This window comes from Aythya ferina (genome assembly GCF_964211825.1).
Source record: "Aythya ferina genome assembly, chromosome: 3".
Classification (NCBI taxonomy): domain Eukaryota; kingdom Metazoa; phylum Chordata; class Aves; order Anseriformes; family Anatidae; genus Aythya; species Aythya ferina.
Window position 1 is genome coordinate 39,737,957 of NC_140298.1, and position 21,975 is coordinate 39,759,931.

At 39.3% G+C, this 21,975-nt stretch overlaps 2 long non-coding RNA genes across 4 annotated transcripts in view; one reads left to right on the forward strand and one right to left on the reverse strand.

Annotated features, from left to right (window-relative positions):
• LOC311433485 overlaps positions 1 to 21,975 on the forward strand; it is a 90,806-nt gene that overhangs the window by 59,952 nt on the left and 8,879 nt on the right. The window lies entirely within an intron of this gene.
• Positions 1 to 21,975, reverse strand: part of LOC311433481 — a 153,726-nt gene that overhangs the window by 12,334 nt on the left and 119,417 nt on the right. For all 3 annotated transcript variants that reach the window (XR_014690771.1, XR_014690772.1, XR_014690773.1), the window contains 2 exons: positions 17,759 to 17,830; positions 15,441 to 15,566 (listed from right to left, as the gene is read on the reverse strand). This is a non-coding gene — a long non-coding RNA (uncharacterized lncRNA). The remainder of the gene's footprint in view (positions 1 to 15,440; positions 15,567 to 17,758; positions 17,831 to 21,975) is intronic.

Below are 21,975 nucleotides of genomic sequence, written 5' to 3' on the forward strand. Positions count from 1 at the left end.
CTAAGCCTCTAAAAGTTTATACCGCCTCCAATTACTTTTCATGCTTGACTATGTAGCAAGGAATACTTCATTATACCAGGTCACCAACTTTGACATCTCTAACCTCACAATAATAGCCCTTTTTGTAATGTACCAAAATTGAAAATCAGTTTAGTTTATGTTCTCACTAGGTTCATGGCTCCAGTGCCTAATATATTGCTGACTTGTATGCCAGCATTACTCCCCAGTGAGGAATATTAAATAGCCACAGCATATATTAGAAGGGGTGAAAAGGTCCAGCTCAAGTCTGCTATGTAGTTCACAATCGTTAGTGCTTTAAAAACTCAATAAGTTGCATAATGTTTCCACTTATCCGTGAAATTGTGGCATGATTCATATCATAGGCATCTTTAAATGATTTGTAGTCCACTATTTAAGTAGGTATTCTACATAAATAAATATTTCCTGGGTTTGTATACACAACTTGTGCTAGTCAGTATCATAAAGAGGCACAATAGTGCCTGACCTTTATTACTGTGGCAAGTAGTTCATACTTCTAATGAAAACCCCCTCAAACGACCAACAGGAATGGCGTAATATAAAACACCTCTGTCTGGAAAAAGCATTTTTGTAGCTTATCGAAATATGAAAGCTATTTCCCTCCATCTAAAAATTTCTTTGCTTTCCACTCCCAACATTCTCTATGCCTTCTGAAAGGTTCACACGCTGTGTCACTAAAGTTAATGCTAGTATATGAGATACAGCATTTGGCTGCTGCTAGGTGGGTTGCTCTTGATGCTGCTAGTTTCTTAGCTCTAATTTCTGGCACAAATTGGACTAGAGCCCCCTCTCTTTGGGAGACTTACTTCACTAGTAAGAATATCTGCCTTCAGTAGTATATTGTTTTCTCTATGTATGCGTTAGTTTTGCAAAAGAGAAGACACAGAAGCTGAAGGATGATAGCTTCTGTGGAATCCATGTTTTTCTCTCCCACCATGATATGGCTCCAGTGTGTGGTAAATCATTTGCAAAAAGTGGAGGATGCTAAATTGAAGAGAACAAAAGAAAAGCTTCATCAGACTCACCAATAGGAGGGCTCAGTCAGCAGTCTTCTAAAACAAATATGCTGGCCTCTAACTTTCAACTGTTTCTGAGGGGTTCTTTGGGAATCACTTATTCTTCCTGTCAAATTTCTAGGAGTGCTAAATGAAGTTTCCTCAAAGTACCATCAGTCAGAGAATTCAGTAGCTACCATGTAGTCCTATCAGAATTTTAAATGACTTTCTGGAGCATCCTTAACACCTCTTGTTGCATGCTTGTGCAATCATAGCCATTGATGGCAAACCTATGCATGTACCTAGCCTGTACAAACACAATGTGAAATGCAGCGTGAAGCACAATGAAGCATGAACATGATCTCTACGATAAGGAACTTCAACATGAAGAATTGTTCAACACTGGGATCTTGCAAAATAAGACTCGGATTCACTGTCCCAGTGTATGCGTATTAGCAATGGATACTACAGTCATATTATGAAGGTCTGCATATTCCCCCTGTAGGTCCAAGTGATGGCTCTTGTGGCTAAGCCGTATGCCCCATTTCACACCATTCTGTCCAAAAGCCAAAGCCAATCCCCAGAGGGCTATGTACAGTCATCCTGAAGGGCTGACACTAGGTAGTTCTGTCTTCTGCAGGGCAAAAGTGGGATAGTTCAAGAAAGGGCTCATGCCTTTTGGTGCTCCTGCTAGTCAGGTACCAGGAGAGATTCTCACCACAAGAGAAGTCCAACCATCTGCAGACTGAGAAGACAGATGCAGAAGGGGATAAAGGAAAGAACTTCACATCCAAGATCATCTCCCCCCAGGCCCAAATCCTTACAGAATGCTTATCCAGAATGCAAGACAGTAGTAGTTTCAGTATCAATGCAGTGTGAGCTTCACATGCTATTATTCATCCCTAATGTGGATGTGATTAGCTCTTTTAAAATCATTGGAACTATTAGCATAAATGAAAATGCTACCTATCAGATCACAATCTTTTATTTAGCAGTATGCTATTACAAGCTTGGTGAAGGAATTACCGAGTGAAATTGTACAAGGTAATTTATATGAGTCAGATTAAATATTGGTCATGACTGGTTTTTGTTTGGCCTCAATGCCTATGCAGTTGTAGAGTCCTGGCTAAATAAGAAAATACGGTCTTTTTTAGTTCTGATTTCTCTGATATATTTTGAAAATAATAATACCTTAAAGTAATGGTACTTTCCGGAAAAAACAAAAACAAAAACAAAACACCTTGCATAATATAGAGGGTTTTTGTTTGTTTGTTTGTTTGTTTTCACAATGAAGTTTCTTCTTTTCTTTTAAATGTATCATTCCCACAAGGTGAAAAGCAAGGCAACGTACAATCTCTATACATCAATGTTTTGTTTTATCATAATGATGATGGACATTTTCAGCTTCTCACAGGGGAAAAACATTGAAATATCTGTTCAAGCTTATTATTTATACAAAGTACAGTATTGTTTCACTGAATAAGACAGCCTAACTTGTCATATTAATACTGATATAAACTGCATTATGTTCTTGAGTTTGATGCTAGGGTAAACCTATGGTTTCCCTTTCCTCTGTACTCCATGCCAAATTACCAAAAGCAAGTACAATTAACACGCAAAACATTTAGCATTAACATGCTAAACTGCAAAACAAGTTGCCTGTTGTGTAGACAGACTTTTCAGCTCAAATATCTGAACTGAACCTCCCCTGCAACGTGGTGTAGCAAATCCTGATGTCCTGGAGCATGTTCCTTATGCACAGTGCCATGCAGATGACCTCGTTCATCACATCTGGGCCCAACTGTGTTTCCCTTGCAGACCGATTGCCTCATGTCTTTTGGGCTGGTGACACAGGTATAGTCTCACCTCTTTCCTGGGAAAGTATATTAATTCTCCCCATGGCAAAAACTGCCACTGGGTCTACATATCCTGTCTTCCCTACCCACATGTCAGAGTAATTACACTGAAAACTGTTATTTTCTTGGTCAGCAAGGTGAGAATAGGGTCCTCGTTGTCCCCTTCAACTCCGAAAACTTACATATAATACATGCAAATAGTCCCAGACAGGACAGAAGAAACAATGGACTCTACACCAGCATAGCAGGTATCTGTAAATGATACTATATAGGTTCAGGATATATGATATGGCAAGCAGAAATGTTCAGATAAAGCTATAAACAAACAATAAAAATCATTATTGTAATGTGAGAACCAGCCAGAGAGTACTTGGATATAAATCACTTTGTGTGAGCAGAAACGCAAAGGAAACATTGCCAAAATGTTGGCTGGCAGCCATCTTAATGGTCAGATTTTTTTTTTTTTTTTAGGTGAACCATACCTAAAGGCATGATACTTCTGTCTAACATCTTCTCCCCTCCTCCCCCCCAAGGATTGCAATATTTTCAGTCAACACTGTGCTTTTTCTCTACATTAGAACATGTATTTACGAGATAGATAACAGATCAATTCCTCATTACTCTTCATAATTTCACCATTATAGCTGCCGTACGTGACTTTCCCAGCTGCAGCATTACACTAATCTGCCAGTGAAGGAGACCCCTTTTATGATGGAGCCACCTGAGTGTTCAGAACATGCAAGGATGTTTTGGGTAGGAAATCTGCCTGGACAAGAGGCAGGACTAATTCCTAGCAGCCTTGCACTCTGGGGACCGTGAGAAGGACCACTAGAAGGAGAGTTTATCAAAAGGCTACCTATTTAAGCTGGGACCAAAACTCCCGTATGGCTCCAGGTATCTCTCCTGTATTGCACTGAGTGCACTCAGGAGATCTGAGCTGCTGAGGTGACTGCAAAAACATGTTGCTTTGCAGAGATGTGTGAAACTCACAGCTGTACTTTCTTCAGTCAGCCTCAGGGTTTTCTAAAGGAGGTCATTCACAGTGGTTGTGACTCAGGGTCACTCACAGGAAGTGGCAGGGACAGAGAAGGGCAAGCAGGGGTAGGAGAAGGGAGAAGAGGGCAGTGTCTGGGTCACTCACAGCATGGGGGCATTGGACCTAAATGCTGTTCCAGTAGCTGCAAGGGTATGTTTCTGTGATTGGCACTCTTTCTGCTCCCTCAGAGGGCTATCCCCACCATGGCAGGGAGATAGGGGGCAGGCTGCCAGCTGTGTTTGGGAAAGAGATGCATCCCAGTGCCCTTTCTAGTTAAGAAGGGCAAAGCACCCCTTGGCTTTCAGCTCTGCCTAAGATGCACAGCTCAGTTCTGTGACTACATTGCAGAAGGTGGGATTTTTGCCTTCATACATCCTGCAACACACTCACCAAACTACAGGAGAATTATGCAAAATCCAAGAAAGAGCAGTCTTCATGCATTTGTTAAAATTAATGCTAAACTACAAAATTTCCCCTTTCTAAGGATGTGGGTATTGACACTTTAAAGCAAACTGCAATGCACTCTAAACAATGTTCAGAGCCCTGCTGAGGCTTCTGTGGCTAAATTGTACTTTATTCTCTTTCTAACCCAACCATGTACATATTTTACCAATTTAAACTTTTTATAGATCCTCTTAAATTCTTCTCTGCTGTGTGATGCTTTTCTCTTAGTATCACACTTGTTTTGTTTTCTGTTTCAGCCCTTGCCCAAGTACAGAGTGCCTTCCTATGTCTGCAAAATGCCATGCAAGATGGTTCCTATGCCCCATAGTGAAACAGGGCTAAAAGAAAGAGCAAGGAAGGAAACAAATGGATTTTTCATTGTGTCACACCTTTCACTGGCTCTTCTCTACAAAGTAACACTTAGGAGTCTTAGTCTTTGCATAAATTACTGGTTGAAGACATGAAAGGTACTAATGGAATTATACACTAATGAAACCTAAAGCACTTATCACCTGAATAACTCATCACAAAGAAAATGGTGTGGATCTACAGTGCTAACTGTACAATTAGGTGCAGGCATACACACCTGCAGTTGTAAAAAGGGCACAGATTACTTACAGATCAATACCATATAGTCTGCTAGGCAGTGATTAAATATATATGCACAAATATAATTATACATTATGTATATATACACACATTTTAAATAAAACATTTTTCAAACCAGGAACAACCCTTTTGAGTCCTGTTATTTTCAGCTATAAAACAACAGCTCATTCCAATGGTCTGTGCATCACTGTTTTTACAAGACACTGTAAGATCAGAATCATGCTAAGCCAATGCATTAATCTTTTAGAACTTCTTCCCCAGCTAAAACTTATTTTTGTATTTGTATAGTATAACAAGTCCTTCAACAATTCAAAAATATACTCCCTAGCAAAGCACTATAGTTCAGGACTAACAGCAAATCTGAAATCTGAGAAATAAAAAGAAAATGCTGTACTTTCTCTGCTGATAATTGCTGCCTTCTTATGTAAGATTCCTGTGCTGATATGAGCAGATTATAAAAGAATAGGAATAGGTTTCCTAGAAAAAATATAAATGTTGTTTTAAAGAAAGATACTCCACAGATCTAATATACTAGAGTTGAATTCTCTTTTCAAATTGAAATAATACAGTAATAATATTTATGTAGAAAAGAGCAATGTGCAAAATGTGTGAGGTTTTTCTATTAAGCAAAATTATTTCTGGCAGTTACACCACTTGAGATAAGGGACGATGGAGACATGAGCAAATATCTTGGCATTTCTTGGTGTGAGCTTGGAGCTCTGCCTAGCAACATTTCTAAAATGAATCAAAGCTCATCTGGCATCCTGCTTAATCTTCAGCTAATGCATACACTGGGGCTCAGGCTTTCCCTATGTATTATGATGTTACTAACACCCTAGTGACTGTTTCACTCCAGCATTGTATACAAAGTTGTGGATATTTGGGAAGGTATACCACGACAGGGTAACAAACATACCTTCACTGAAAGTCATAGGGTGACCCTCATTTATGTTGACACTAATCACAAAATAAATCAGAATATGTTAACAGCTTAAGCACAGAAAATAAGGCACACTTCACAGATGTGCCCTAGAGAGTGTACACAGAGCTCCAGAAACAGAGCTGAAGAATGTGGCAGGAGAAGGAAGTTGAGTGGAAGATGGGAATGACCATTTCTGGTTATGTTTAACTCAGTGTTATAGTTTCCTGAACCCTCCCCAGGACTGCACTGGGACACACAGAAGTCCAGGGAGTCTGTCAAGCCCCAGAATTAGCTGTGTGACACTGGATGGAATATTTTCTTCATATAGAGGGTAGATAATTTTAGAAAATGGCATTGGTTTATTTTCTGCAAAACAGGAAAGACTTGCTTCAGGCAACTAAAGAAAGCAGCAATTGCCCTTTTTATTCTTTCTTCTCCCTGAAGGGTTATAAGGCAATGAGTCAACTTTGATTCTTCCTTCAACCCCAGTCTCAGAGAGGCTTCCAAGTATATACTGGATTCCCAAGGGCAAAGCAGTTATTTGTGATACTTATCCCTGTGGCTAGTGCTGAAAATTAAAGACACATGATGTTCAGACCCAAAACAACATGCATAGCTTTCCAAAGACAAACAGCTTCTTCACTGTCAGAGCAAACAATTAGGAATTCAGCAAGGCTATCCACACAGCCTGCTTTCTCAGTGGATGGTTTGGTATTCTTTGTCATGAGGGGAGACAATTTTAATGTTTCAGAGAGGTGATAAAAGTGATTATTCAACACCCATTTTGTCCAACTGAGGAGGTAAGCGTGTGTATCTATTCAGATAGAAAAAATAACTGAAGTTACTTTCTAACTGAGAAATTAGGAGGTTAACCATCATGATCAAAACTGAGAGGAATTGACAATGATTTAGATTTTTTTTTTTTTTTCCAAATGGCTTCCTAAATGGAAATGAGAGAAACAGACATAAATCAAGTTGTCAAATTAATTTTCTTCCAGCTAAGCTTCATGTAGGTCTAGATACCAGTTTGCTGATGTGGTCCAATTCCAACAGAAGCCACAATATAGCATGTGTAACAACTCCACCACTGTAGTTAAATTAACAGAGAGAGAGAGACTAGATTTGTCTCTGCTCAGGAGAATCACTCCGAATTTATCTGAACAGGACTTAGCATTGAACTTTTTCCATACAGTGATCCATATCGTATGCAAGCATGTGAAGGAACTCCAAATGTTACATTACTAAACTTCTCAGCAGTATAATATTTCTGTGTAGCATCTTTTCAGCTTCAGATGCACTTGTGCACCTGTCAGTGCACTGTGCTTCTGCCAGTGAGTATCACTTCTTGTACTTTGTCTAGGCAATTGATGATTATTGACTAATGCTGACAAAATTGAAATAACTCTACAGTTCAACAAATATTTCAGTATACTGGTGGAAATTGTGGAAAATGCTACAGAACCATGAACAGAATAAGTTGCTGGGCACAGTTTTAAAGTCCTATAAAAACTGTTGCTGGAACATTACAATACAGGCTGAAAAAGAGTAATATTTTTTTTAAAAAGGACATACTTAACAAGGTTAGGAACACATGCACTGTATCAGTTACATATCAGATATTCAAATTAGCATCAGCTTCTTCACCTATAGATGGCAAAAAGTCTGGATGCCAGCCTTGTCTAAACCTTGTCTAACTCTTGACCTAGACGGTGACCAAATCTTGGTTGACTTTCTACACCATTTCTAAATTTCCCTATTCTATCTGGGCAGAACACTCTCAGAAAAATACTTTGTATAAAGCTGTTACATGCTCCTTGTTATTTCATTTAGTGTTATCTTGACTTGAGAAGTCATGCTGAATATTCCACCTCCAGTTTTACAGTTTAGTCTAGTTCTTGGAAATCAAAATCTTATTTGATATGTTACAATAATACTCTCACAGGAGTCTAAATGCAAATAAACAAGTAGAGTGCACACAGACAGAGGCTTTTACATTTCTAGCTGTCCAAATATTGTTGGTTTGAAAAATCATCTCGGAAGTGAGTATGATAGTATGTGCATTCCCTCAAAAGTGATAAAAATAAAAAATAAAAAAAAAACACACACACAACAAATAAGCCAAGGTAGGGAATTAGAGAGTCAAAATATAAAGGAGTGGAAGATAAGAATAGTAATAATAATAATAATAGTAAATGATTTTATCCCTATCCACCTATAACTAATCTACATATCTATAGAATCTATATATATATCTAATCTAGAATCTACATCTATAGATATAGCTAGATGAAAAAAGATGAAAAGATAGGAAGGAGGAAAACATATTAATGTTCAAGATAAGATATCATTAAAGAACATACGTTGTTGAGTGGCTGATCTTCATAGCTTTTTTTTGAAGACCTAGATCCTTTTAAATGATCTTAATGTAATAAAACCAGTAACTTAATACCTGTTCAGAACACATTTGAACCTGCCTTTTACTGAGGCAGTTGTGATTTCTGATCAAGATCACTTTTTTTTTTTTTTTTTTTTTTTTGTTCCTTTCTGCTAATAACATTATGTATATATCTGAATGGTTCTATGGTACTATGGTAAATACAGGTCTTAAATTACTGGGAGAGGGGGAATTGACAATTCAGATGAACCATGTGAATGTTTGAAAACTAAATGCTCTTTATAGAGTTTACTGAGAACTTGGATTTCAAGATGTTATTCATAAACTGAACTTTCTTAAACAGATTATTTGGTAGTTTTAGAAAATCAGCATAGGACCAAACAGGCCATCTTTTTTTTTCCAGAGTAGTACCTTCTGAGCAAAGGTGGAAAAATATGTAGTATTTTTAGGGGATTTTTTTTTTTCTCTGAATAGTGCAGAAAGAGTTGTAGATACTATATTTGTGAGCAGACAATGATGTTTTCCAGTAAACCTTTCAGAAGCATTAAATTCACTCTATGAAAACTTCTAAAACTTGGACTTTCCCTGTGAGCATATGATACACAACTTAATAACAACAACAACAACAACAAAAAGCAACAACAAAGAATCCAATTAAAATCCAAACCACAAACCAATAATAAAAGCCTATTCAGTAGGAGGTATACTGCAAGTAGGATCTGTTTCTAGAAAATGAAAAACAGCTTTGCACTCTTTCTCTGCATGCATACACTGCTGAAGCATGCACTTTGGATGCCTCTGTCTGAATATGCTACACTCTGGCAATATGGCAAGAAGCCAATAAGATAATACACATCATGAGATCATATTTTGTAAATCAAAACTTTCCCAAAGAGCATTAGTGACATAATAGATTTAGAAATTAGTAAAAAAATATCAGTAGTTTCCATCTCTAAGAGCTTGTTTTATCTTTATACCTATTTACCATAATCTAAGGTTATACAAAATTCATAAAAGTTATGAGTGCAACAGTTAAAACAGCACTGAAGAACTGGATTGGATCACCACTTTAGGGACCTGGATGACTAGCTCTGAATACAAATGTAAATGGCGAAAATTCAGTCTGTGTTATATATCTGTAAATCGAACAACACTTCTGATGCTGCTGGAAATCCTGTGAAATTATAGAAATATAGTGGAACTCAAAGTCTGCCCAAAATCACTGTAATGTTATCATTCATTCTTCAACTGCATGAGAATATAAGTATTTACTAGTACAGAAGCAGCAAAAATAGATTAAAATTCATTAAAAGAGTAAATTGTCTAACAGAAGAAAAAAACACACAAAGATTGAAGAGATTGAAAAGATTGAAAGTTCTGGAATTACGAACTCTAACAATTAACATTTTTTTTTTTTTTTAATTTTCTTTCAAATGTTCCACACAGCTAGGCTTACAAGCAGGCTATATTCTTAAATTGCCTCTATATATAATACTTATAGAAAGATAAAGGCTGCAAACAATGAAGCATAATTAAAATCTTTTGAAAAATGCCTGTGCAAGTACCTATGGTTAATTTTATCTTTAGTTTGAGGCAGTAAGTTTCCCAGAATTCTATGTACCTACATTATCATATGGATCAAAGTGCTGGGCATGTAAAATGAGAAACAAGCTAGTACAAAACCGACAGAGTTAATCCATGGTATACACTTTTCCATCACAGCAAATGCTGTTTCTGTGCAGTGAGCCATCAGTAATCTCAGTCCCTTTTCCTGTAAATAATACACCCCTGGTTAGATCAATTCATGCTTTCAGGGTTACAGTACTTTAATTTGTCCTGTACTTTAGACTTCTCTGCAAAACTGCATTCTGATGGATTTTATGAAGATGCAACAAAAATATTGTTATGTGTTCATGGTGCAGTTCCAAAGCCATAGAGCTTTAACCTGCTAATGGCTAGATACACCAAACTTCACAGTTTCTGTTCAACTTCAGGACATTGCTGTTTGAGTGATATTTTAAAATCACCACAAATAAGTGCTCCTTTGTGGCAAATATTTAGCCAAGTGAATTTGTTTTTTTTTGTTTTCTTTTTAATTACTGTCACTACAGAGTTCCAAAATATGTTAAGAAAGTTGTAAAAATAACAATTGCAGTGTCCATCAATTAAGTTACAAGTGCCGGTAACTTAGGCCTGTAATCCCTGTACAAACAGCTTGTGGACCAAAGTGAAAAAAAATAGCTCATATAGTTTTAACTTGACATACAGCACTTACTTGAATCTGACCCAAGCTCACAGAGCTCACTTTAAAAAATACGTCAGTCTGTGAGATACTGCACCTGAATTACCTATTGCCTTCATAACTCGACAATCATTTGGTACTATCAGTTGCATAAGCTCTTTCTGTTTCATAGGATTACCAACAAGATCTCCTCTTCTGATTGCAAAGATTGTAATGTGTAACATGTCATTAAAAGGCTGTGATTTACACTGATCTTTGACAATGATTAATTGTGTTAGTTATCTTGGATTCCCCAGGATCACTACTAGAATGAGAAAATTTTCAGGCTATGTAGGCTGTTAAGGAGACATTCACCTGCATGGGTCCTCTCCTCTCTTGGTAGAGTGAAAGGTCTGTGAATAGCACATAAGACTGTAATCCAGGTTTCACTATCCCTTTAATTTTCTGTCACATCTCTTATTCTCCTTATTTGTATACATCATGCACAGCAAACTTGTTCTTTTCAAAGAGAAAATAAGGATCTTCCTCAATTAGACATCTTCTCTCAAATCAAAGCAAATTTTTAATAAGCTGGCAAGCAATACAAAACTTCTAACAACACCCTAAAGAAGAAAAGTATATTTCTTGCCAACCCTCAGTGAACTGGAGCCCACTTTGAAAACCTAGTTAGCTTCCTGCTTTGCAAGCTACTGAAATATTTTTGGCTCTGGACTATAATCAGAGAAAATGAACAAAAGGGAAAACAATTATCATAACAGGTTTGTTTCTGCATTTAAATCCTGCCAGCTCCTTCAGTTTTGCAGACTGACACGTTTTCAGACTTAGTCTTTGTGATAAAAACTCTTTGCTGTGTTTACAGGACCAGCTGAGTGGCAAATTTCCACTACAAGAGGATCAATGGGGCTTACACCCCTGCTCTTGTAGCAAACCAAAAGGTTTGCTACAAACCCACCTGGCTCATGAACTTCCTGTGTGGTTTTGCCTTTGAGTTTGTAGTTCAATCTTTATTGCAGGCTAAATCTTCCCTAAAAATGGAGACTTTCACCTAAAAACTGGCAGAGCAGTTCTTATTTCTCCAGTAGTCATGCAGAAAAAAATATCTGGGCTTCGAACAAAAGCTCAGTAGCTCTTTCAAAAGGACTTCCACTCCTTTTGGTGTTATTTGCTTTAAACATATTAGGAAGTAGTCAGTGAGAGGTGATGGAAGAAAAAGGTTTAAAATTAATTAAGGCCTAGAGCATAATGAAGGAAAAAAACACATTAGAGATGTTTTTTTTTGGGCATTGCTTCTTTTCAGTCTTTCTCTGGGGTTTCATGCTTCCAACAGAAGCCCAGCTGCCATTTACACATTCTGTCTGCTTCATGATATTCTCTAGATGAGGTGCCCAGTGCCCCCTGGCCAACTTTCAGAAAATGCTCAAAGAATCTCAAGAATTTTTGCAAAGGTTTGAGGATCCACACAGACTTCATGAAGCCAAGGTCTTCTCTCCTGCAATCGATTCTGATGTTTCTGAGAGTAGGGAAGGAGTAAAAGTATTAATCTAGGCTACTTCAGAAAGAGGTATGCTAGATTGAGAAGATGCCTGTACATTTTAAATTCTTGAATCAAACTGGGCATCTTACAATATTCATAGGACATGGGGCACTTCCTGTGGACAATATACATTGCAAATGCTGCCTTTGTAGAAGTTTGAAGAATGTGAGGATAGATGAGTTTTAAAACCCCAATATAAAAATATGAAACCAAGAAGATCAAATTTTAATAAGAGGAAGAAGGAGAATAAGAAGTATTGCAACTTTCTCTGAATTGGGTCAAATTTCTAAGGCTTTTTACTCTTACCTGAATGGGATCAGCTTTTTCTTGTTGGCACAGTTATATGCAAAAATAATTGTATTAGACACTCACACAATCTGTTTGTACCAACTACTACTTTGCAATACTATATATCAGCATTCCTCTCCAAGATCTTTCCTAAACAGCGGGTTATCTGAAAGAGGAGCACATGGAATTTTACTCCAGCTGAGAAACCAAAGAGGATTCACATGAATGTTCACTCCCACATTAAATGGGAGAGGGCAGCAGAGATACTGACATTCAAGATGAAACTCTACTTCAGTCCTGTGCATCAATTCTTGTGGAATTAATCCACCGTACAAGGCACCTGTTACATGCTTTGTATTTTGAATATGTAGTGTGACATAGCTTGCTGTTGGTGTGTCCAGAGATACCCAGAAGTGGAGCAAACAAACACCACCAACAAAACTAAACAAACAAAAAATCCTCAACCAACTTGTGACTTGAAAAGGTCAGAAATTAAAATATACCAGTACTATTAACTAACAAAGTTAGAGCTGCTCTCCCATTCTTTTTTTTTTTTTTTTTTTAACTTTTTAATAAACTACTGGGAGAGCAGGTCCAAGAGCTATTATGAAAGCATTTGTAAAAGTTACTTACAAATAGCAGTGAAACCCAAAGGTAGGTGTAATCAAGGGGATAAGGGCTCCCTCTGTGCAGAGAGATTCCCTGTCACAGAACTGGAACAGAGTGCCACAGTGAAAGGTGCCAGCAGTGGGAGGAAGCACATAAAACAAATTAGCCCTCTCCCCTTTCCACCAGTAAATCCGTCTGGTAACAGCTGTTACCTATCCAGTTTATACAATCTCTTCTCCAAAATCTTTGATGTTTAGAAGACTGGAAAATCTAATCGTGTCTTGGGACAGAGAATAACAAAAATATTGAGAGAGTAATAAAAACACAAACAATTCTCTTACTGCAATACTTGCTGAGGAAGTTCTCCAGATCTGGTTAACTAGCAAACTCTTTTATAAGCCACTCATGAATGGATGAAATTTACTATTCATGGTTATGGAAATAAAAAAAAAAAAAAAGGACTTGCTTCATTCAGCAATTGTGAGAACAATGATATATTTTCATTTTCTTTGCTAAGGACAACTTGAAAATGAAAGCATTGAGGCTTCATTTGAAAGTCTGCAGTTTACAAAGCCAGGGCACAGTTTAGCCCATTAGCCCGGGAGCCTGATTCTCAGTTACATCAGCTCTAATGGAATTGCACTTGTGTAATGAAGGCGATAATGAAATAAATAGGTCATAATATCTCTGGGTACTACTATGTGACCGAAACAGCTGGATACACCATACACCAGGAGGTCTGTGGTAAGGCATCAAATGTGGAGCAGCTTGGCTGGTGGCTGCCATGCCATGCCATGGCTTCCCAGATTGAGAGGTGGCTTTCCTCCAGGAGAGGCAACCACATGCTGGGAATGACATAAGTCCTGCCTTAGTTGCTGACGAAATGACTTGAGGTATGCTACTCATGACATATGCCCTACAGTAGTTAAATGAGGAATGAGAGTCCTCCTCTATCACTTTTGTCCCAGACAAAAAGTGGAGTTATGCAAACAGGCACCACTTGTGGCATGTAAAGAGGATGCAGCGCATCGCCATACCCAGAGTGGGTGCACCAAGCTACCCAGCCATTCAGGTCACACAGGCCTTGGCAAAGGGCATGAACAGAAGCTCCTTCTGGAAAAGAGAGGGACCGTACCAGTCTCCAGACACCTGCTGAAACCAAATTGAATTCAAAGTCAGGTTAGGAGTGCTGATACCTGTTCCTCCTGTGTGGATGCTGCAGGCACACCTGTGGTACCTGGCAGAGTTGGTAAAACAGCTTGTGCAGAGGGGACCCACTCTCACTGCTGTGAAACAGGAATAGCACTCATACTAAATTTGACATGCAAAGTGGGAGCGAGAATATGAATTTCAAATGCAAATTTCAATGCTCTTCCTGCATCACTGTGCCATACAGGGGCTACATACCTGTGGCCCCTGTGCACACAAATCTACCTAAAGAAGCGCCTTAGTTGCTTGTCAGAGCATAACCTCCAAGACCTATTTTTCCCATTTGGAGATTATTCAGCACAAACTCTCAGCCTAACTATATGGCTATTGTTTTACTCTTCTTCTAAATCACTACAGATTTTTTCTCTGCTTTTGAGGGGGAGGAAAATAAAAGGGGAGCTGATACATTTTAAATTTTAAGGGAAAGAACCCCTCTAAAGTAAGAAATATTTCAAAGACAGGCTTATGCAGTTTGTGAAACTTGTGTCTGCTGTTTATAATTTGTACCACAGTCTGCCTCCTTCACCCTCTGACACAAAACAAGAAAACTGGATTCAAAATGAGATTGCACCATGGTGAATTCATTCCTTGAATTGCATCGTATGTTTCAGCAATACACAGCGTGGGAACACGTCGATTAGCTCTTGCTTTGAAGAAATTGGATTTGCAAAGGTCAGCAGTGGCTCGGCCCATTTCTCAGCAGATCTTTGGCTTGCTTTTCATCCCAGGGCTAGCAGGGAGGAGGTCAGAGAGGAATGACAAAAAGAGCGAGCTTTTTGAAGCAAGCCCAAAGAATTTGACCATGCTCACAGTAGTGCAGAGGTTTCTTTTGCTACTAAAAAGGTAGTTAAAATAAAATTTAAAGGAATAAGTTCTGGGTTTACTTTACATATTAAACAATTCATTATTTTGGTATAAAATAAGAATGCTTTTGAGTTTAACTCTCAGTCTGGCTAGAGTTTGTGAAACTAATTTGCAGAAACAGCCTGCTCCCCCTGCATCACTCTTGCTGTGTAAAATGGAGTAGCCAGGCTGGAAAAAAAAGGTGGAAAGATGAAGAACCTCAGCCCCCAGTGGAAGTTCTAAACCTCAAGAGTTTGTGCTCTGTATTTTTCTCTGAAAACACGTTTTCCATTTGTTTAACTTGCTCCCATGCCAGCTTACTGAGACAGAGGTAGCTTCATTACCCTTTCTAGCCGGAAAACTCACAAAATATTTTGGCCACCCTCCACACCTTATTAACATAAACTGGAGTTTCCTACCAATGCTGGCAGAGCAAGGCGCTGGGAACGTGTGATCACGGCGTTTCGGCAGCTGTCGCTGAGGTTAGCACTAGGCCTGCGGTGGAGTGCTGCTCCTGGATCCTGAACAGTGGTTTGCTGTGGGCACTTACGCCAGGAAGCCACAAAAGAGGGGAGGAGGTGGGAAAAAAGAAATGAGGGCAGGTTAGAGAGGAATCCAAGAAAACCTAAGCAAGCCTAAGTTTCTTCACCTGTACATATTAAATATCACTTGCAGAAATGCAGCGCATACAATCCAAGAAATGTCTCCTAGAAATTTGGGAATAATGGGTTTGTTTGCTCCATTCGTGTAATTTTTTTCAGCAGGTCACTTTGTATGTCTCAGTTTCTCTAATGCAAGGAGAGAGTAGAGAGAATATCTCTAGCCTCTGTCTAGTCTCTGCGAGCTGTAAAAAATTTCTTTTCCCTGTTTTCCAACAAATAACATTGCAGTATTCTGGCATAAAATATAATTTAGAAAGCATCCAAATCACAGAAAGCCAATTCCTGATGTACTATAGGTTCCTGTGAAGTACCAGGTGAAGTTCCAGGTGAATTTCCCATCACATTAACTGATCAAAAGCTGAATGCCAGTCTTTGCCTGGTCTGATTTATTCATCTCAGAGAATTCCTTCCCAAGCTTGTCCCAAGCACTCCTGATGGCTGGGCTGCTGTAGAAGGTGCCTGCAGCAACACTGCAGAGCTTGTGAAACCTCCTCTAATGAAGCATTTATAAGATGTATAAAAGAGGTGTAGCGCAGAGCAGTTCAGGAAGATGAAAAGAGAATGGCTATCATCAAAAAAAAAACCAAACAGATGAGTGATGTTTCAGTGACCTAAAAAGGAAGTAATAAATGCTGGTTTTAGGCTTTCAGTGGGGAAATGGCTTGTTCACCTACTGCTGCATAACTACACCAGGTTTTCCCAACATCTCATCATCTCCATGAAAGAATGAGTCTATGGAAGGCTTGTAACAACCCTGCCAAGGAGATTGTGCCAGCTACCCTGCAAGTATTATGTTAACAAGTATCCAGGCATACCCTGAAGTTCCTCATTACCTCACATACCAACAACTCTTCTGCTGAGCCTTCACTTCCCAGTTAAAGATGTAGAGGAAAATAAAGGATTTGAGTAAGGTTCCTCTGCCAAGGAGATCTCTCTTCAGAAACAGATTCTACAGTTCTAGCACTTTGTGATAAATAGGGGAGCCCATCCAGAAGTTTGTTTCCAGCATCTCTACAAGGAATGTATTTTTTAATTGGACTGACCTCCACATAATATGACCTATAGGAAATTGTTATTTATACACAAGTCCATAACTGTAAATTTTGCATCTGTGTACATGCAGGTATAGTATCTAACACACAGAATTTAGGCATATGGAGTATCTAGATTACCTATGCACAGCCATTCATGTTCTGCCAACAAATCCAAGTAGCATCCTCTTTGTATTTAGCATCCTCTTGCCTATTTTCATTTTTAACACACTCTATTTTTGTTTTCTATCAACACTCACTTCAGCTTCCTTCAGTGAAGAAAGGTGTCTTTACTATACCTTTTACATAAGAACAAGCTTAGTAACTGAAAATACAAAGTGTTGGTTTTAGTTTTATTTTTTAAAAACAAAATTTTGAAAGTCAAAAGGCTAAAAAACTGCAGTTGAGGCTACTTTTCTGAGCTGCAATAAAAAAAAAAAAAAAAGAAAAAAAGAAAAAAAGGACTGGTCCAAACACACATTTTTTTATTAAAAAAGAATGTGCATAAATAACAGCTGCTGACCATGTAGTCATTCTTTTTATGAGGTGTTTCCCTATACCCATGTATGATTTCCACATATAAATTCCCTGTTGGTCTGAAAACTGCTCACATGAAACTGGTGTTTTTCTTAATAAATTGTCCACAGGATCTGTATTTCATCTTGGACATAAAAAGTTCATTAGCGAAAAAAATCATCCCAGTGTCCCGGTGGAAAGCAATGCCAGGCACTATCCAAGCTAAAAAAAGATCTGACTGCATAGCCTTTGTTTCCTGCTTTTCTACCTAATTATTTTCCATAATTTAATAAAATTCAATATAACATTGCATACAATAAAAGTGCCTGTGGTAACAAACATCTAGTCCAAGGCAGAGAAAAACAATTCTTTCACTGAGGATTTCACTATGTTAAATTTTGTTTCCTTTAAAATTGTCTAGGAGAGGGAAGAGGCACCTAGCTCTAAAACAGTCTGTCTCTGAGCACAGAAACTCTGAAGAACCCAGAAAGAGCCTGCTTGACCAGATGCAGCTCCAAGTCTGCTTACCAGGGTCTTCTCACTGAGGAAAATCACTGGAACCAGAATCAGATGTTCTATATGGGGGGTTCAGTTGTAACTCTAAGAAAGAAATAAAAACGTGAAATTGTGAAAAATTGCCTCCAGTGCACACATGTAAATCAAAATCTACATATGTCACTATCTCATACTAAACAGTATGGTCATTAAGGGTCACCTACTCCTTTTAGTATGGAAGCACAGCTATCTCCTGAATAGACCTGTGAATTTGGCAGATTAAAGAACGTGCTCCTAAGAGATTCCTGCTTCTAGAGAAAAATGCTTGGTTTGACAAACTGCTGGATGTGCATCAAAATGTGACAGACAGGGGCCAATTTTTGCCATGCTTCACTGAACTAGTCTAGCAGAATGTAGTCCCCAAAAGCACAGTTGCTTTCATTCCCATAATTTACTTTCATCTGTCTTTTTCAAAACCTTCCCTAATTAAGCTTAATTGCCATGCAGTCACACATTAGTGCAGCATTCTGTCCACTTACAGACCACCCATAAAATGTTTCATAGCATTAATCCTGGAAAGTGGTAGATTGCTTGTTTTGTTTTGTTTTCTAATGTGCCTAAGTGCCTATAATGCATAGTGATGGCTTTCTGGAACTGATACTTGACTCTGATTATCACAAAAAGATTCTTAGTTTATATCAGAAAATTAGTGAGGTCAGAAGGGTGCTTGTGTTTGGGGAAAAACAAGCAGCTGTGATGATTTGGAATCTAATGTCTTTGGTGTGTAACTCAGACATGGGGATTCCCAGCTCTCTGTAATATTCATCTCCTTAGGACAGTTATGGAGCAGACTACAACAACTGGATACTCTCAGCTTTTGTGAGTTAGCTAGGTTCTCTGCATCACTTAATGCCTCAGTGACTTAGACTCACAATAAGCAATGATTTGGTGACCAGTGAAACCCATGAAAACTATCCTTTGAACTGAGCAAAGGTCTAGTCTGGAGGATGCCGCTAAATAATTTGTAGGATACGATCCATAGCAGAGTGTTTAGAAATAGTGAAACAACAGCAACACAGAATCACAACGAAGTCAGTTGAAATGTTCCCACAAGTGGCTGATAGTTCATCTCTAAAAGGAGAGTTTACTAGAGTGTAGTAGCTCTCATACCTTTAAAGTCAAGATGTTCTCCAAATTTCTAGGATGGTCAAGCAAAAGCAGCAAGTACCAGGTATCTCAGAAGAAAGCCACTGCAAAGATGCTTTCAGACAGAAATGCTCAGTCAAGCTGGGTGGGCTGAAAATTCACATGGCCACGGGTACAATGATAAATAAGACAAGCAGAAAGTAGTGCTGGATAATGCAATCAGAACTTTCATATCAGTCTGATAAAACCACATTTTATAGAACTGAGATTCAACATGAGGGAACCCCAGCCTTGCTGATTGTTGAGAGCTGGAGTTCACAGAACATGACTAAAAATTTAATTTATCATTTGCACTGGCTACTCTTTCCCATGTTTTCTGGGCACCACAGGGCAATGCCACTATCTTTGCCACTGCTAGAAATACTTCTCCATCCAGAAATGACATTGAGAAAGGGAAGAACAAAATTCAGGTCCAAGTTAATATTTCTAAATTATTAATAAGTTGTTAAGTTGCACCTAGCCCTTTAAAAAGCTTTCAAGCTTTGAGGGATGTATATGTTGGACAGGGAAAAGTAACAGAAGAAATACCAAGAATTGTCTAACCAGCAAGGACTAGTTATATATGTAATTTATTAGCTAAATTTGTCCAAACTACACAGTACTAGAGATGCATATCCTTTGAAAAAAAGTAAGAACATGTTATGCATGTGAAGCAAATGTAAAATAGAGAACAGGAGACACATACGTTATTGCCTGTGAGCCCAGAGGCAAGTTCTGATGCTGATTAAAAAATTTAACATCAGGGAAAATAATTCTCTTCAGTAACACTTTTGTGAATTTCAAAACTGAGCAAAACAAGTCTCTCATAGTTTGATTTGAATAAAAATGCACACATTTCATTTGTATTTTGTTTGACAAAAGCTAGAAAATTTCAAGTGACACAAAGTTTCTTTTAAAATTTCTTAAAAGTCACACACCTAAATAAATAAATAAATAAATAAATAAATAAATAATACCCCTAATTGTTATCTACGTTGACACTATCTCTGTGCCTTATTTACTACCCAGCCCTACCTTTATTTCTGGGTGGGACTGGTACAAGACAAACACTCATGTAGAAACTGAAATGGCAAGCAAACAAGCAAATCAGAGTAAAGAAATAAAAAAGTGTATATTTGTTCTCCCAGCTATGCTGCAGGACACTGAGGGTATGATAGCTGCAACTGGGTTAGTCCTAGAATTTTAGTACATCCTAATAGAGGAAATCTGACACATATTGCAAAACAAAAATTCTCGGCTCTGAAATGCTGGTCAAGTCCAGTTGGAGGCCAGTCACTAGTGGCGTCCCCCAGGGCTCGGTGCTGGGGCCGGTCCTCTTTAATATCTTCATCGATGATCTGGACGAGGGCATCGAGTGCACCCTCAGTAAGTTCGCAGATGACACCAAGTTAGGTGCGTGTGTCGATCTGCTTGAGGGTAGGAAGGCTCTGCAGGAGGATCTGGATAGGCTGCACCGATGGGCTGAGGTCAACTGCATGAAGTTCAACAAGGCCAAATGCCGGGTCCTGCACCTGGGGTGCAATAACCCCAAGCAGAGCTACAGACTGGGAGAGGAATGGTTGGAGAGCTGCCAGGCAGAGAAGGACCTGGGAGTGATGGTGGATAGTCGGCTGAATATGAGCCAGCAGTGTGCTCAGGTGGCCAAGAAGGCCAACGGCATCCTGGCTTGTATCAGGAACAGCGTGACCAGCAGGGCTAGGGAGGTGATTGTCCCCCTGTACTCAGCTCTGGTGAGGCCGCACCTCGAGTACTGTGTTCAGTTTTGGGCCCCTCGCTACAAGAAGGACATGGAGGTGCTTGAGTGGGTCCAGAGAAGGGCGACGAAGCTGGTGAGGGGCCTGGAGAACAAGTCCTACGAGGAGCGGCTGAGGGAGCTGGGCTTGTTCAGCCTGGAGAAGAGGAGGCTCAGGGGCGACCTTATCGCTCTCTATGGGTACCTCAAAGGAGGCTGTAGCGAGGTGGGGGTTGGCCTGTTCTCCCACGTGCCTGGTGACAGGACGAGGGGGAATGGGCTTAAGTTGAGCCAGGGGAGTTTTAGGTTAGATGTTAGGAAGAACTTCTTCACTGAAAGGGTTGTGAGGCACTGGAACAGGCTGCCCAGGGAAGTGGTGGAGTCACCATCCCTGGAAGTCTTCAAAAGACGTTTAGATGTAGAGCTTAGGGAAATGGTTTAGTGGGGACTGTTAGTGTTAGGTCAGAGGTTGGACTCGATGATCTTGAGGTCTCTTCCAACCTAGAAAATTCTGTGATTCTGTGATTCTGTAATAAACTAATGTGTTATAATTCCAACAACAACAGGGCCCTTCCCAGGGAGGAGCTACCGTCCTTCTTTCGTTTCAGACTCATCTGTCCAGTTTCAAATTGTCTTTCAGACGTTAACCAGCCTAGATCACACAGATGTGGCAGTCCTGGGGATGGCTGCACATGGCAGGCAGGCTTGTTTGCCACAGGGATTCCATGCTTTTGGTCCTCAGTGTCACTGGTTTGGCCTACCTAACCCACGGGGCATAGGCAGTACTGTTGTTATATATATATTTTGTGGGGTTTGTGGTCATCTGGAATGGCCTTGTAGCTAATTCCTCAGAGAAAGCATAGTGTCATCTCTCTGGCATTGTTGCCATGTATTTTTTTTGCTTGCTTTTAAAAATAAGTGAAATGTCTAATCTCTAAATATACCAACTGCTCACAAAAGTATACAGTTCCTTAGGGAAATGAGGTTACAACAGAACTGTGCTGTGAGAATGCTCATCTATCATCTGCTTGCTCTTTCCCCTCAGTTTTAACTAAATTTTACAGAAGGACAGAGGTCTCTGTGACCCGCAGACCCTTACAGGCCCTGCTCAGAATGGGGATGGCCAGAGGTGAGGGAGCTAAGTCTCCCGCTCCAGGGAGAGAAGAGCAGGACGGCCTTGCAGACATGGCCAAGGTGTGCTGGCCATGCACATGGTCCTCCCTGCCAGGCCCTGGACAAGCAGCAGGGCTGGTGGTGGTGGAGAGCTAGAAAGCAGATGACGGGGCTAAGGAGACAGAAATCCATGGGAAAT